This window comes from Balaenoptera physalus, assembly GCF_965194825.1.
Source record: "Balaenoptera physalus genome assembly, contig: SUPER_2_unloc_15, whole genome shotgun sequence".
Lineage (NCBI taxonomy): Eukaryota > Metazoa > Chordata > Mammalia > Artiodactyla > Balaenopteridae > Balaenoptera > Balaenoptera physalus.
The window spans coordinates 379205-395577 of NW_028126559.1; the positions used below are offsets into that span (position 1 = coordinate 379205).

The window sequence follows — 16373 nt, forward strand, 5'->3', positions numbered from 1 at the left end:
AATAGCCAAGATATGGAAGTAACCAAAAAGTCCACCAACAGATGGGGGGACAAAGAAGAACTGCTACATGTAGAGATGGAATATTAGCTAGCGAAAAAATGAAACAAGGCCATTTGCAGCACCATAGATGAGTCTAGAAGTAATCACGCAACTTGTAGTAAGTGAGAAAGCGAAAGACACATATCCTATCCTATCACTTGTAGGTGTTACCAAAAAATTGATACCAATGAAGATATTTCCACAGAGAAAGGCAATCACAGATTCATTAAACAAACTTATGGTTCACCAAATGGAAAGGTGTGTGAGGATTGGATACATTACGGTATTGGGGTTAACAGAGATATACAAACACATGTGAAATACAGAATCACCAAAGACCTACAGAATACCAAGAGAAGACTACTCAACATTGTGTCATAACCTACATGGGAAAAGGATACGAAGAAGAATAGATATATGTATATGTGTGAAAGAACCACATCTTGCACACCTAGAGCAAACAAAATATTGTAATCAAATTTGCTGTGATAAAAAATAAAAATTTACTTAAAAATACGAACAAGAAGTAATGAGAAGGGGGTGCTCGGGCTCCGGCCCGCAGTTCGAGCGGCGAGAGTGCTCAGAGACGCGACGCGGGCCAGAGGGGAGTGAGCGGGCGCCTCAGTGTCCCTCCCCTTCCCACCCCTCGCCTCGCCGCCTTCTCCCCCCTCAGCCGGACCGGAATTATGTGATCCCGGAAGTTCCGGCGCCACTGCTGTGTGGGATAAACAGTAATGGCGGAGGCTGCAGCTCCGGGAACAACAGCCACAACATCAGGAGCAGGAGCGGCAGGGGCGGCGGTGGCAGCGGCCTCCCCCACCCCTATCCCCACAGTCACCTCCCCGTCCCTGGGGGCACGGGATTTGACAGCGACGGCAGCGGCGGCGGCGGGACCAAACAGGTCACCTGCAGGTATTTCATGCATGGGGTTTGTAAGGAAGGAGATAACTGTCGATACTCACGTGACCTCTCTGACAGTCCATATGGTGTAGTGTACAAGTATTTTCAGCGAGGGTACGGAGACCGCTGCAAATATGAACACAGCAAGCCATTGCAACTGCTACAGATCTAACTGCAAAGTCACCCCTTGCTGCTTCCTCAAGTCTCTCATCAGTAGTTGGACAGATTGGTGAAATGCATATGGGCGAAGCTGAGTCAAGAAATTCAAACTTTTCAACTGTAGGAGCGCATTCAGAAGACTGGGTGAACGCCATTGAGTTTGTTCCTGGGCAGCCCTACTGTGGCCGTACTGCCCCTTCCTCCACTGAAGCACCCCTGCAGGGCTCAGTGACCAAGGAAGAATCAGAGAAGGAGCAAATTGCAGTGGAAACAAAGAAGCAGATCTGCCCCTATGCTGCAGTGGGAGAGTGCCGATATGGGGAGAACTGTGTGTATCTCCATGGAGACGCGTGTGATATGTGTGGGCTGCAGGTCTTCCATCCAGTGGATGCTGCCCAAAGATCACAACATATAAAATCTTGCATCGAGGCCCATGAGAAGGACATGGAGCTCTCGTTTGCTGTGCAGCACAGCAAGGACATGGTGTGTGGGATCTGCATGGAGGTGGTCTATGAGAAAGCCAACCCCCGCGAGCGCCGCTTCGGAATCCTCTCCAACTGCAGCCACACCTACTGTCTCAAGTGTATTCGCAAGTGGAGGAGTGCTAAGCAATTTGAGAGCAAGATCATAAAGTATTGCCCAGAATGCTGGATCACATCTAACATTGTCATTCCAAGTGAGGACTGGGTGGAGGAGAAAGAAAAGAAGCAGAAACTCATTCAGAAATACAAGGAGGCAATGAGCAACAAGGCGTGCAGGTATTTTGAAGAAGGACGTGGGAGCTGCCCATTTGGAGGGAACTGCGTTTACAAGTATGCGTACCCTGATGCCGTAGAGAGGAGCCACAGAGGCAGAAAGTGGGAACATCAAGCACATAGCGGGCCCAACGAAGGAACCACTTCTGGGAGCTCATTGAGGAAAGAGAGAACGGCAACCCCTTTGACAACGACGAAGAAGAGGTTGTCACCTTTGAGCTGGGCGAGATGTTGCTTGTGCTTTTGGCTGCAGGTGGGGACGACGACCTGACAGACTCTGAAGACGAGTGGGACTTGTTTCACGATGAGCTGGAAGATTTTTATGACTTGGATCTATAGCAGCTTTGCTGGGCGTGTGAACTGGTCTGCTGAGCCTCAGACGGCAGCCCTCCCCGCTGGTGGCAGCAGTGCCCGTGGTTCTCTTCTAGGCAGGCCTCTCAAGTCCAGGTGCTGTCGTAATAATTTTTACCCAGGGCCTGTCTTCTCAATCCCTCACCTTTCCCCAAGGAGTATGTTGTTTTCTCTGTTTAAAAAAGTTCCACAATGAATCTTAAAGTTAGTTTTCTTGTAACATGAATTTAACGGTCAGACAGAGTGTAGGTTTGCTGCGTCATCTGTTTTCAGCCAGATTCACACAGTTCAAGGGTAGCATTTCCGGATTTCCAGTACTCATTTTTGAGGACCCCAGGTTCAAAAGTAACAGCATTGGCCCTGCTTTTGGGTCCAAGAATTGGGGTGATAGGTGAAGGATCTGAACTGTGGCATGTAGCCTTCTGCTATAGACTTAGGCGGATGCTTGAGGTTTCTGGTGAATTCTGCACATCTGTGTTTTTATATCTGTTCCCTGCCCTGGAATCCCCACCCTGTGCACTCGTTCTGTGGTTTTCGTCTCTTGTTTAATTGCACACAAGTACTACTGCTGGGTAACCAGAACCAGGTGCGACTGTGTTGAGATTTTTACTGTGTTTAGCCTGATAGGAAAATTGTGAAAGAACACATATAAAGATATAGCGGAATAAAATAAATGCAGAGTTGGAAGTTGACTCCCAAGGGCTGATAGACTTGGTACGTGTGAGTGTGCAACAAGCTTCTCATCCCTGCATAGATGCAGTGTCTGTAGCCTTAGTGGAAAAACTCAAGTTTACTGGTTTCAGCCTCGTGTGGCAAATAGATCTTAAAGAACAAAGCAGTATATTGGTAGCTGTTAATAGAGCAGGGCTAGCTCTGTCTATATAAATAGGGAAATGGGCTTAGCCATAGAGGTTCAACTATCTGGTTATCTCATGTATTAACACACATTGGGTCTCAGTTACACAGTTGTATTTAATGTTTTATGATCTCCTAGACTTTCTAGTCCAGGCACTTTTTGACAAGCCTTTGTCCTCATTTGAGGGGTTTTGTTGTCGGGTTGTTGGGTCCGTTTGTGTGGGTATTTGCCTCATGCCATCCCTGAGCTTTGCAGCTAGACAGGTGTGATTCAAAACTATGTTCTAAGGTGTTTCCTGTAGTGGAGTAATTGGTTTGCAGTAGTAAGTCATGTTTTTCCACTAAAAGGGGACGGAGGGGTGGTAATCCACGAGATAAGCTAAAGTTAAATTGTTAGAAGAATTCCTTGATCAGAAAATATAAATTTGCGTTTTGTTGCTCTATTTCCTGAAAGTAACTTGGAGATAAACCTGATTTGTCCATCTACTGCTTTGATCCCTTGGATACCACTCATACTTTCACGTTAAGCAAAAACAAGTAATTCTTGCAGGGGTCTCTGTCTTTTTCAGCAGCCCTTTTGTAAGACGCACTTTTCCCAAATAAAACAATTTTAAACCTCCCTCCCCCCCAAAAAAAGAAGTAATGAGACATAAACTTAAAGGGCTTTTTCCTGGCACATTCCATTCTAGTTTACAACCTAGAACACCACTTCAATTAAGGCTCTGTTGCATTAGTAACCAGATTTGAAAAGGAGAAATGCTGCCGCCTTGTGGCCGTTTCCCACAAGAGCGACTTTACACCCACAGCTAATGGTCATTAACATTCACAAGGACTCGGGGCCATAAAGGACAGCTGCCCTCAAAAATTGTGCTGAGGTAAGGAATGGACAAAACAATTCAAAACAGGCCAATTTTTCAAGAAGATAGTATGAAGAGTGAAGTTTTACTCACTCTCTTTAAAAAAAACAGGAAAATGGATAAAAGCTCAACCTCAGGAAATATTAGACTCATGCAATCTAATCTACAAAAAGGTTTCAACGCACACCAGTCGACTGACCATCAGCAAAAAGTCTACAAACAATAAATGCTAAAGGGGCTTTAGAGAACTGTGTACCCTCTACCTGCTGGTGAGACGTAAAGTCGTAAGAGCCAACAATGAGAACAGAAAGGAGCTGCATTAAAAAGTAAAAATTGAGGTACCATTTAATCCAGCAGGCACGCCACTGGGCCTCTCACCTGAGAAGACCAGAATCGAGAAGGCATAGGCTGCAAAAGCTGCACTGCAGCCTTATTCACAATAGCCAGGACAGTGAAGCAACCAAAATGTTCTTCAACAGGTGAATGGATAAAGAAGAAGTGGTCCATGTACACAATGGAATATTAGCCATGGAAAACAATGAAACACTGCTCTTTGAGGCACCACAGGTGAACCTGGGGATAATCACCAAACATGATGTAAGTCGGAAAGCAAAAGACCTATATCCTATGATATCACTTACAGGGGTTAGCTAAAAACTGACACAAATGAACATATTTCCACAGAGAAAGACGCTCACAGAATTAGAAAACAAACTATGCTCATGTAAAAGGAAAGGTGGGGGGAATGGATAAATTAAGATTAGTGTTACTATACGTATACAAATACATATTATATACATTTATCAAAAAGACCGACCATATAGCAAGGGAGGTCTACAGAACACTCTGTAGTATTTTACATGGGAAGAGGATCTGTACAAGAATAGACATATACAATGTACAAATGAACCAGATTCTGTACACCTAGGACAAACAATAGTCTAATCTTTACCCCGATTAAAAAAAGTAAAAAAAAAAACCAAGAAGAAGTAAGGAGACATAAACTTATGGGGGTTTCTCCTGGCACATTCCATTCTAATTTAAAACCTAGGAACACGACTTCCTGGAAGGCTCTGCTGCCTTAGTACCCAGATTTGGGAACGGAGAAATGAGGCCTCCTTGTGGCCATTTCCCACAACAGCAGCTTAAACACATTGCTAAAGGTCACTAAATATTCACCAAACTTGCATTTATTTAAATGACTCCTGCCCTCTAAAAATTCCTGGGGTCGAAAATCGACCAATGTTTCAAAAGAGGGCAACCTTTCAAGATGACAATTTCAAGAGGTATATTGTACTCACATTTTTTTTAACAGAAAACAAAAAGGCGAGGAAAAATGATGAATTTTAGGAATTTTTAAAGACATGCAAACCCAAATTACAAAAACCGATCAGCTCACAGCAGTCAGAATGGCCATTAGCAAAAATGCTGCAAACAATAAATGCTGAAGTGATTGTGGAGAGATGCTTACCCTCTCTTCTATGGGGGACGTGGTAAGAGCCACTAATGAAAACACAATGGAGGTGCTTTGAACATTGAGCTACAGGTCAATCATTCACACCCAGTGCTGGGCGTAACCCCTGAGAAATGAGAATCAAAAAGTCACAGGCTGGCAATCCTGCACTCCAGCAATATTTACCATAGCCAACACTTGGAAGCAACGAAAATATCCATCAATACAGGAATGCACCAAGAAGAAGTGGTCTATGTACACAATGGAATATTACTCCAATAAAAACTATAAATTAAATTTAAAAAACAAACAAAAGTAAGGAGACATCCGCTTTTGTGGGTTTATCCGGGCACATTCCACTCTAATTTATAACCGAGGAACACCACTGGCCGGGAGGGTTGTTTCCCTAGTTACCAGAGTGGGGGACGTAGAGAGGCTGCCGTCCTCTGGCCGTTACCTGCAAAAGCAGCTTTGAAACCTGTGCTAATGCTCACTTCATATGAACAAGTACGGCAGGGCTGTAAATGAAACCTGCCCTCAAAATGTTTAGAGGGAGGTAAATGGCCAAAGCATTTCAAAATGTGACACATACTTTAAGAAAACACTTTGAAGAACTAAGCTGTAATCACAGATTGAAAAATAAAAGCACGTGCCTTAAAGCTCAATTTCAACGGATTATGAGACACATGCAAATTCAACCACAAAGAGGTATTATCTCAAACCAGTCAGAATAACCATCAGCAAGAAAACTATAAACAATAAATGCTGAAGGTGTTGTGGAGAAATGCATACGCTCAGCTTTAAGAGGGACGTAACTTGGAAAGAGCCACTAATGAGAACTGAATGGAGGTGCCTTTAAAAGGGAAATATTGAGCTACCATATGATCCAGCAGGCCCCTTCCTGGACCTATACCCTCTGAAGACAGAACTGGAAAGACACAGGCAGGCAAAACTGCACTGCACAGTATTACAATAGCCAAGATATGGAAGTAACCAAAAAGTCCACCAACAGATGGGGGGACAAAGAAGAACTGCTACATGTAGAGATGGAATATTAGCTAGCGAAAAAATGAAACAAGGCCATTTGCAGCACCATAGATGAGTCTAGAAGTAATCACGCAACTTGTAGTAAGTGAGAAAGCGAAAGACACATATCCTATCCTATCACTTGTAGGTGTTACCAAAAAATTGATACCAATGAAGATATTTCCACAGAGAAAGGCAATCACAGATTCATTAAACAAACTTATGGTTCACCAAATGGAAAGGTGTGTGAGGATTGGATACATTACGGTATTGGGGTTAACAGAGATATACAAACACATGTGAAATACAGAATCACCAAAGACCTACAGAATACCAAGAGAAGACTACTCAACATTGTGTCATAACCTACATGGGAAAAGGATACGAAGAAGAATAGATATATGTATATGTGTGAAAGAACCACATCTTGCACACCTAGAGCAAACAAAATATTGTAATCAAATTTGCTGTGATAAAAAATAAAAATTTACTTAAAAATACGAACAAGAAGTAATGAGAAGGGGGTGCTCGGGCTCCGGCCCGCAGTTCGAGCGGCGAGAGTGCTCAGAGACGCGACGCGGGCCAGAGGGGAGTGAGCGGGCGCCTCAGTGTCCCTCCCCTTCCCACCCCTCGCCTCGCCGCCTTCTCCCCCCTCAGCCGGAACGGAATTATGTGATCCCGGAAGTTCCGGCGCCACTGCTGTGTGGGATAAACAGTAATGGCGGAGGCTGCAGCTCCGGGAACAACAGCCACAACATCAGGAGCAGGAGCGGCAGGGGCAGCGGTGGCAGCGGCCTCCCCCACCCCTATCCCCACAGTCACCTCCCCGTCCCTGGGGGCACGGGATTTGACAGCGACGGCAGCGGCGGCGGCGGGACCAAACAGGTCACCTGCAGGTATTTCATGCATGTGGTTTGTAAGGAAGGAGATAACTGTCGATACTCACGTGACCTCTCTGACAGTCCATATGGTGTAGTGTACAAGTATTTTCAGCGAGGGTACGGAGACCGCTGCAAATATGAACACAGCAAGCCATTGCAACTGCTACAGATCTAACTGCAAAGTCACCCCTTGCTGCTTCCTCAAGTCTCTCATCAGTAGTTGGACAGATTGGTGAAATGCATATGGGCGAAGCTGAGTCAAGAAATTCAAACTTTTCAACTGTAGGAGCGCGTTCAGAAGACTGGGTGAACGCCATTGAGTTTGTTCCTGGGCAGCCCTACTGTGGCCGTACTGCCCCTTCCTCCACTGAAGCACCCCTGCAGGGCTCAGTGACCAAGGAAGAATCAGAGAAGGAGCAAATTGCAGTGGAAACAAAGAAGCAGATCTGCCCCTATGCTGCAGTGGGAGAGTGCCGATATGGGGAGAACTGTGTGTATCTCCATGGAGACGCGTGTGATATGTGTGGGCTGCAGGTCTTCCATCCAGTGGATGCTGCCCAAAGATCACAACATATAAAATCTTGCATCGAGGCCCATGAGAAGGACATGGAGCTCTCGTTTGCTGTGCAGCACAGCAAGGACATGGTGTGTGGGATCTGCATGGAGGTGGTCTATGAGAAAGCCAACCCCCGCGAGCGCCGCTTCGGAATCCTCTCCAACTGCAGCCACACCTACTGTCTCAAGTGTATTCGCAAGTGGAGGAGTGCTAAGCAATTTGAGAGCAAGATCATAAAGTACTGCCCAGAATGCTGGATCACATCTAACATTGTCATTCCAAGTGAGGACTGGGTGGAGGAGAAAGAAAAGAAGCAGAAACTCATTCAGAAATACAAGGAGGCAATGAGCAACAAGGCGTGCAGGTATTTTGAAGAAGGACGTGGGAGCTGCCCATTTGGAGGGAACTGCGTTTACAAGTATGCGTACCCTGATGCCGTAGAGAGGAGCCACAGAGGCAGAAAGTGGGAACATCAAGCACATAGCGGGCCCAACAAAGGAACCACTTCTGGGAGCTCATTGAGGAAAGAGAGAACGGCAACCCCTTTGACAACGACGAAGAAGAGGTTGTCACCTTTGAGCTGGGCGAGATGTTGCTTGTGCTTTTGGCTGCAGGTGGGGACGACGACCTGACAGACTCTGAAGACGAGTGGGACTTGTTTCACGATGAGCTGGAAGATTTTTATGACTTGGATCTATAGCAGCTTTGCTGGGCGTGTGAACTGGTCTGCTGAGCCTCAGACGGCAGCCCTCCCCGCTGGTGGCAGCAGTGCCCGTGGTTCTCTTCTAGGCAGGCCTCTCAAGTCCAGGTGCTGTCGTAATAATTTTTACCCAGGGCCTGTCTTCTCAATCCCTCACCTTTCCCCAAGGAGTATGTTGTTTTCTCTGTTTAAAAAAGTTCCACAATGAATCTTAAAGTTAGTTTTCTTGTAACATGAATTTAACGGTCAGACAGAGTGTAGGTTTGCTGCATCATCTGTTTTCAGCCAGATTCACACAGTTCAAGGGTAGCATTTCCGGATTTCCAGTACTCATTTTTGAGGACCCCAGGTTCAAAAGTAACAGCATTGGCCCTGCTTTTGGGTCCAAGAATTGGGGTGATAGGTGAAGGATCTGAACTGTGGCATGTAGCCTTCTGCTATAGACTTAGGCGGATGCTTGAGGTTTCTGGTGAATTCTGCACATCTGTGTTTTTATATCTGTTCCCTGCCCTGGAATCCCCACCCTGTGCACTCGTTCTGTGGTTTTCGTCTCTTGTTTAATTGCACACAAGTACTACTGCTGGGTAACCAGAACCAGGTGCGACTGTGTTGAGATTTTTACTGTGTTTAGCCTGATAGGAAAATTGTGAAAGAACACATATAAAGATATAGCGGAATAAAATAAATGCAGAGTTGGAAGTTGACTCCCAAGGGCTGATAGACTTGGTACGTGTGAGTGTGCAACAAGCTTCTCATCCCTGCATAGATGCAGTGTCTGTAGCCTTAGTGGAAAAACTCAAGTTTACTGGTTTCAGCCTCGTGTGGCAAATAGATCTTAAAGAACAAAGCAGTATATTGGTAGCTGTTAATAGAGCAGGGCTAGCTCTGTCTATATACATAGGGAAATGGGCTTAGCCATAGAGGTTCAACTATCTGGTTATCTCATGTATTAACACACATTGGGTCTCAGTTACACAGTTGTATTTAATGATTTATGATCTCCTAGACTTTCTAGTCCAGGCACTTTTTGACAAGCCTTTGTCCTCATTTGAGGGGTTTTGTTGTCGGGTTGTTGGGTCCGTTTGTGTGGGTATTTGCCTCATGCCATCCCTGAGCTTTGCAGCTAGACAGGTGTGATTCAAAACTATGTTCTAAGGTGTTTCCTGTAGTGGAGTAATTGGTTTGCAGTAGTAAGTCATGTTTTTCCACTAAAAGGGGACGGAGGGGTGGTAATCCACGAGATAAGCTAAAGTTAAATTGTTAGAAGAATTCCTTGATCAGAAAATATAAATTTGCATTTTGTTGCTCTATTTCCTGAAAGTAACTTGGAGATAAACCTGATTTGTCCATCTACTGCTTTGATCCCTTGGATACCACTCATACTTTCACGTTAAGCAAAAACAAGTAATTCTTGCAGGGGTCTCTGTCTTTTTCAGCAGCCCTTTTGTAAGACGCACTTTTCCCAAATAAAACAATTTTAAACCTCCCTCCCCCCCAAAAAAAGAAGTAATGAGACATAAACTTAAAGGGCTTTTTCCTGGCACATTCCATTCTAGTTTACAACCTAGAACACCACTTCAATTAATGCTCTGTTGCATTAGTAACCAGATTTGAAAAGGAGAAATGCTGCCGCCTTGTGGCCGTTTCCCACAAGAGCGACTTTACACCCACAGCTAATGGTCATTAACATTCAGAAGGACTCAGGGCCATAAAGGACACCTGCCCTCAAAAATTGTGCTGAGGTAAGGAATGGACAAAACAATTCAAAACAGGCCAATTTTTCAAGAAGATAGTATGAAGAGTGAAGTTTTACTCACTCTCTTTAAAAAAAACAGGAAAATGGATAAAAGCTCAACCTCAGGAAATATTAGACTCATGCAATCTAATCTACAAAAAGGTTTCAACGCACACCAGTCGACTGACCATCAGCAAAAAGTCTACAAACAATAAATGCTAAAGGGGCTTTAGAGAACTGTGTACCCTCTACCTGCTGGTGAGACGTAAAGTCGTAAGAGCCAACAATGAGAACAGAAAGGAGCTGCATTAAAAAGTAAAAATTGAGGTACCATTTAATCCAGCAGGCACGCCACTGGGCCTCTCACCTGAGAAGACCAGAATCGAGAAGGCATAGGCTGCAAAAGCTGCACTGCAGCCTTATTCACAATAGCCAAGACAGTGAAGCAACCAAAATGTTCTTCAACAGGTGAATGGATAAAGAAGAAGTGGTCCATGTACACAATGGAATATTAGCCATGGAAAACAATGAAACACTGCTCTTTGAGGCACCACAGGTGAACCTGGGGATAATCACCAAACATGATGTAAGTCGGAAAGCAAAAGACCTATATCCTATGATATCACTTACAGGGGTTAGCTAAAAACTGACACAAATGAACATATTTCCACAGAGAAAGACGCTCACAGAATTAGAAAACAAACTATGCTCATGTAAAAGGAAAGGTGGGGGGAATGGATAAATTAAGATTAGTGTTACTATACGTATACAAATACATATTATATACATTTATCAAAAAGACCGACCATATAGCAAGGGAGGTCTACAGAACACTCTGTAGTATTTTACATGGGAAGAGGATCTGTACAAGAATAGACATATACAATGTACAAATGAACCAGATTCTGTACACCTAGGACAAACAATAGTCTAATCTTTACCCCGATTAAAAAAAGTAAAAAAAAAAACCAAGAAGAAGTAAGGAGACATAAACTTATGGGGGTTTCTCCTGGCACATTCCATTCTAATTTAAAACCTAGGAACAGGACTTCCTGGAAGGCTCTGCTGCCTTAGTACCCAGATTTGGGAACGGAGAAATGAGGCCTCCTTGTGGCCATTTCCCACAACAGCAGCTTAAACACATTGCTAAAGGTCACTAAATATTCACCAAACTTGCATTTATTTAAATGACTCCTGCCCTCTAAAAATTCCTGGGGTCGAAAATCGACCAATGTTTCAAAAGAGGGCAACCTTTCAAGATGACAATTTCAAGAGGTATATTGTACTCACATTTTTTTTAACAGAAAACAAAAAGGCGAGGAAAAATGATGAATTTTAGGAATTTTTAAAGACATGCAAACCCAAATTACAAAAACCGATCAGCTCACAGCAGTCAGAATGGCCATTAGCAAAAATGCTGCAAACAATAAATGCTGAAGTGATTGTGGAGAGATGCTTACCCTCTCTTCTATGGGGGACGTGGTAAGAGCCACTAATGAAAACACAATGGAGGTGCTTTGAACATTGAGCTACAGGTCAATCATTCACACCCAGTGCTGGGCGTAACCCCTGAGAAATGAGAATCAAAAAGTCACAGGCTGGCAATCCTGCACTCCAGCAATATTTACCATAGCCAACACTTGGAAGCAACGAAAATATCCATCAATACAGGAATGCACCAAGAAGAAGTGGTCTATGTACACAATGGAATATTACTCCAATAAAAACTATAAATTAAATTTAAAAAACAAACAAAAGTAAGGAGACATCCGCTTTTGTGGGTTTATCCGGGCACATTCCACTCTAATTTATAACCGAGGAACACCACTGGCCGGGAGGGTTGTTTCCCTAGTTACCAGAGTGGGGGACGTAGAGAGGCTGCCGTCCTCTGGCCGTTACCTGCAAAAGCAGCTTTGAAACCTGTGCTAATGCTCACTTCATATGAACAAGTACGGCAGGGCTGTAAATGAAACCTGCCCTCAAAATGTTTAGAGGGAGGTAAATGGCCAAAGCATTTCAAAATGTGACACATACTTTAAGAAAACACTTTGAAGAACTAAGCTGTAATCACAGATTGAAAAATAAAAGCACGTGCCTTAAAGCTCAATTTCAACGGATTATGAGACACATGCAAATTCAACCACAAAGAGGTATTATCTCAAACCAGTCAGAATAACCATCAGCAAGAAAACTATAAACAATAAATGCTGAAGGTGTTGTGGAGAAATGCATACGCTCAGCTTTAAGAGGGACGTAACTTGGAAAGAGCCACTAATGAGAACTGAATGGAGGTGCCTTTAAAAGGGAAATATTGAGCTACCATATGATCCAGCAGGCCCCTTCCTGGACCTATACCCTCTGAAGACAGAACTGGAAAGACACAGGCAGGCAAAACTGCACTGCACAGTATTACAATAGCCAAGATATGGAAGTAACCAAAAAGTCCACCAACAGATGGGGGGACAAAGAAGAACTGCTACATGTAGAGATGGAATATTAGCTAGCGAAAAAATGAAACAAGGCCATTTGCAGCACCATAGATGAGTCTAGAAGTAATCACGCAACTTGTAGTAAGTGAGAAAGCGAAAGACACATATCCTATCCTATCACTTGTAGGTGTTACCAAAAAATTGATACCAATGAAGATATTTCCACAGAGAAAGGCAATCACAGATTCATTAAACAAACTTATGGTTCACCAAATGGAAAGGTGTGTGAGGATTGGATACATTACGGTATTGGGGTTAACAGAGATATACAAACACATGTGAAATACAGAATCACCAAAGACCTACAGAATACCAAGAGAAGACTACTCAACATTGTGTCATAACCTACATGGGAAAAGGATACGAAGAAGAATAGATATATGTATATGTGTGAAAGAACCACATCTTGCACACCTAGAGCAAACAAAATATTGTAATCAAATTTGCTGTGATAAAAAATAAAAATTTACTTAAAAATACGAACAAGAAGTAATGAGAAGGGGGTGCTCGGGCTCCGGCCCGCAGTTCGAGCGGCGAGAGTGCTCAGAGACGCGACGCGGGCCAGAGGGGAGTGCGCGGGCGCCTCAGTGTCCCTCCCCTTCCCACCCCTCGCCTCGCCGCCTTCTCCCCCCTCAGCCGGACCGGAATTATGTGATCCCGGAAGTTCCGGCGCCACTGCTGTGTGGGATAAACAGTAATGGCGGAGGCTGCAGCTCCGGGAACAACAGTCACAACATCAGGAGCAGGAGCGGCAGGGGCGGCGGTGGCAGCGGCCTCCCCCACCCCTATCCCCACAGTCACCTCCCCGTCCCTGGGGGCACGGGATTTGACAGCGACGGCAGCGGCGGCGGCGGGACCAAACAGGTCACCTGCAGGTATTTCATGCATGGGGTTTGTAAGGAAGGAGATAACTGTCGATACTCACGTGACCTCTCTGACAGTCCATATGGTGTAGTGTACAAGTATTTTCAGCGAGGGTACGGAGACCGCTGCAAATATGAACACAGCAAGCCATTGCAACTGCTACAGATCTAACTGCAAAGTCACCCCTTGCTGCTTCCTCAAGTCTCTCATCAGTAGTTGGACAGATTGGTGAAATGCATATGGGCGAAGCTGAGTCAAGAAATTCAAACTTTTCAACTGTAGGAGCGCGTTCAGAAGACTGGGTGAACGCCATTGAGTTTGTTCCTGGGCAGCCCTACTGTGGCCGTACTGCCCCTTCCTCCACTGAAGCACCCCTGCAGGGCTCAGTGACCAAGGAAGAATCAGAGAAGGAGCAAATTGCAGTGGAAACAAAGAAGCAGATCTGCCCCTATGCTGCAGTGGGAGAGTGCCGATATGGGGAGAACTGTGTGTATCTCCATGGAGACGCGTGTGATATGTGTGGGCTGCAGGTCTTCCATCCAGTGGATGCTGCCCAAAGATCACAACATATAAAATCTTGCATCGAGGCCCATGAGAAGGACATGGAGCTCTCGTTTGCTGTGCAGCACAGCAAGGACATGGTGTGTGGGATCTGCATGGAGGTGGTCTATGAGAAAGCCAACCCCCGCGAGCGCTGCTTCGGAATCCTCTCCAACTGCAGCCACACCTACTGTCTCAAGTGTATTCGCAAGTGGAGGAGTGCTAAGCAATTTGAGAGCAAGATCATAAAGTACTGCCCAGAATGCTGGATCACATCTAACATTGTCATTCCAAGTGAGGACTGGGTGGAGGAGAAAGAAAAGAAGCAGAAACTCATTCAGAAATACAAGGAGGCAATGAGCAACAAGGCGTGCAGGTATTTTGAAGAAGGACGTGGGAGCTGCCCATTTGGAGGGAACTGCGTTTACAAGCATGCGTACCCTGATGCCGTAGAGAGGAGCCACAGAGACAGAAAGTGGGAACATCAAGCACATAGCGGGCCCAACGAAGGAACCACTTCTGGGAGCTCATTGAGGAAAGAGAGAACGGCAACCCCTTTGACAACGACGAAGAAGAGGTTGTCACCTTTGAGCTGGGCGAGATGTTGCTTGTGCTTTTGGCTGCAGGTGGGGACGACGACCTGACAGACTCTGAAGACGAGTGGGACTTGTTTCACGATGAGCTGGAAGATTTTTATGACTTGGATCTATAGCAGCTTTGCTGGGCGTGTGAACTGGTCTGCTGAGCCTCAGACGGCAGCCCTCCCCGCTGGTGGCAGCAGTGCCCGTGGTTCTCTTCTAGGCAGGCCTCTCAAGTCCAGGTGCTGTCGTAATAATTTTTACCCAGGGCCTGTCTTCTCAATCCCTCACCTTTCCCCAAGGAGTATGTTGTTTTCTCTGTTTAAAAAAGTTCCACAATGAATCTTAAATTTAGTTTTCTTGTAACATGAATTTAACGGTCAGACAGAGTGTAGGTTTGCTGCGTCATCTGTTTTCAGCCAGATTCACACAGTTCAAGGGTAGCATTTCCGGATTTCCAGTACTCATTTTTGAGGACCCCAGGTTCAAAAGTAACAGCATTGGCCCTGCTTTTGGGTCCAAGAATTGGGGTGATAGGTGAAGGATCTGAACTGTGGCATGTAGCCTTCTGCTATAGACTTAGGCGGATGCTTGAGGTTTCTGGTGAATTCTGCACATCTGTGTTTTTATATCTGTTCCCTGCCCTGGAATCCCCACCCTGTGCACTCGTTCTGTGGTTTTCGTCTCTTGTTTAATTGCACACATGTACTACTGCTGGGTAACCAGAACCAGGTGCGACTGTGTTGAGATTTTTACTGTGTTTAGCCTGATAGGAAAATTGTGAAAGAACACATATAAAGATATAGCGGAATAAAATAAATGCAGAGTTGGAAGTTGACTCCCAAGGGCTGATAGACTTGGTTCGTGTGAGTGTGCAACAAGATTCTCATCCCTGCATAGATGCAGTGTCTGTAGCCTTAGTGGAAAAACTCAAGTTTACTGGTTTCAGCCTCGTGTGGCAAATAGATCTTAAAGAACAAAGCAGTATATTGGTAGCTGTTAATAGAGCAGGCCTAGCTCTGTCTATATACATAGGGAAATGGGCTTAGCCATAGAGGTTCAACTATCTGGTTATCTCATGTATTAACACACATTGGGTCTCAGTTACACAGTTGTATTTAATGATTTATGATCTCCTAGACTTTCTAGTCCAGGCACTTTTTGACAAGCCTTTGTCCTCATTTGAGGGGTTTTGTTGTCGGGTTGTTGGGTCCGTTTGTGTGGGTATTTGCCTCATGCCATCCCTGAGCTTTGCAGCTAGACAGGTGTGATTCAAAATTATGTTCTAAGGTGTTTCCTGTAGTGGAGTAATTGGTTTGCAGTAGTAAGTCATGTTTCTCCACTAAAAGGGGACGGAGGGGTGGTAATCCCTCCGTTGCTCTATTTCCTGAAAGTAACTTGGAGATAAACCTGATTTGTCCATCTACTGCTTTGATGCCTTGGATACCACTCATACTTTCACGTTAAGCAAAAACAAGTAATTCTTGCAGGGGTCTCTGTCTTTTTCAGCAGCCCTTTTGTAAGACGCACTTTTCCCAAATAAAACAATTTTAAACCTCCCTCCCCCCCAAAAAAAGAAGTAATGAGACATAAACTTAAAGGGCTTTTTCCTGGCACATTCCATTCTAGTTTACA

At 44.7% G+C, this 16373-nt stretch overlaps 3 pseudogenes across 3 annotated transcripts; all 3 read left to right on the top strand.

Annotated features, from left to right (window-relative positions):
* The first annotated feature begins 773 nt into the window (after window positions 1-773).
* On the top strand, window positions 774-2192 carry LOC309656589 (E3 ubiquitin-protein ligase makorin-1 pseudogene; annotated as a pseudogene). The gene has a single exon. The product of its transcript is annotated as an E3 ubiquitin-protein ligase makorin-1 pseudogene (transcript).
* A 4921-nt stretch (window positions 2193-7113) lies between these two features.
* Window positions 7114-8532, top strand: LOC309656581 (E3 ubiquitin-protein ligase makorin-1 pseudogene; annotated as a pseudogene). The gene is made up of 2 exons: window positions 7114-8196; window positions 8331-8532. The product of its transcript is annotated as an E3 ubiquitin-protein ligase makorin-1 pseudogene (transcript).
* A 4921-nt stretch (window positions 8533-13453) lies between these two features.
* LOC309656590 (E3 ubiquitin-protein ligase makorin-1 pseudogene) lies at window positions 13454-14872 on the top strand (annotated as a pseudogene). Its single transcript has one exon. The product of its transcript is annotated as an E3 ubiquitin-protein ligase makorin-1 pseudogene (transcript).
* The last annotated feature ends 1501 nt before the right edge of the window (window positions 14873-16373 follow it).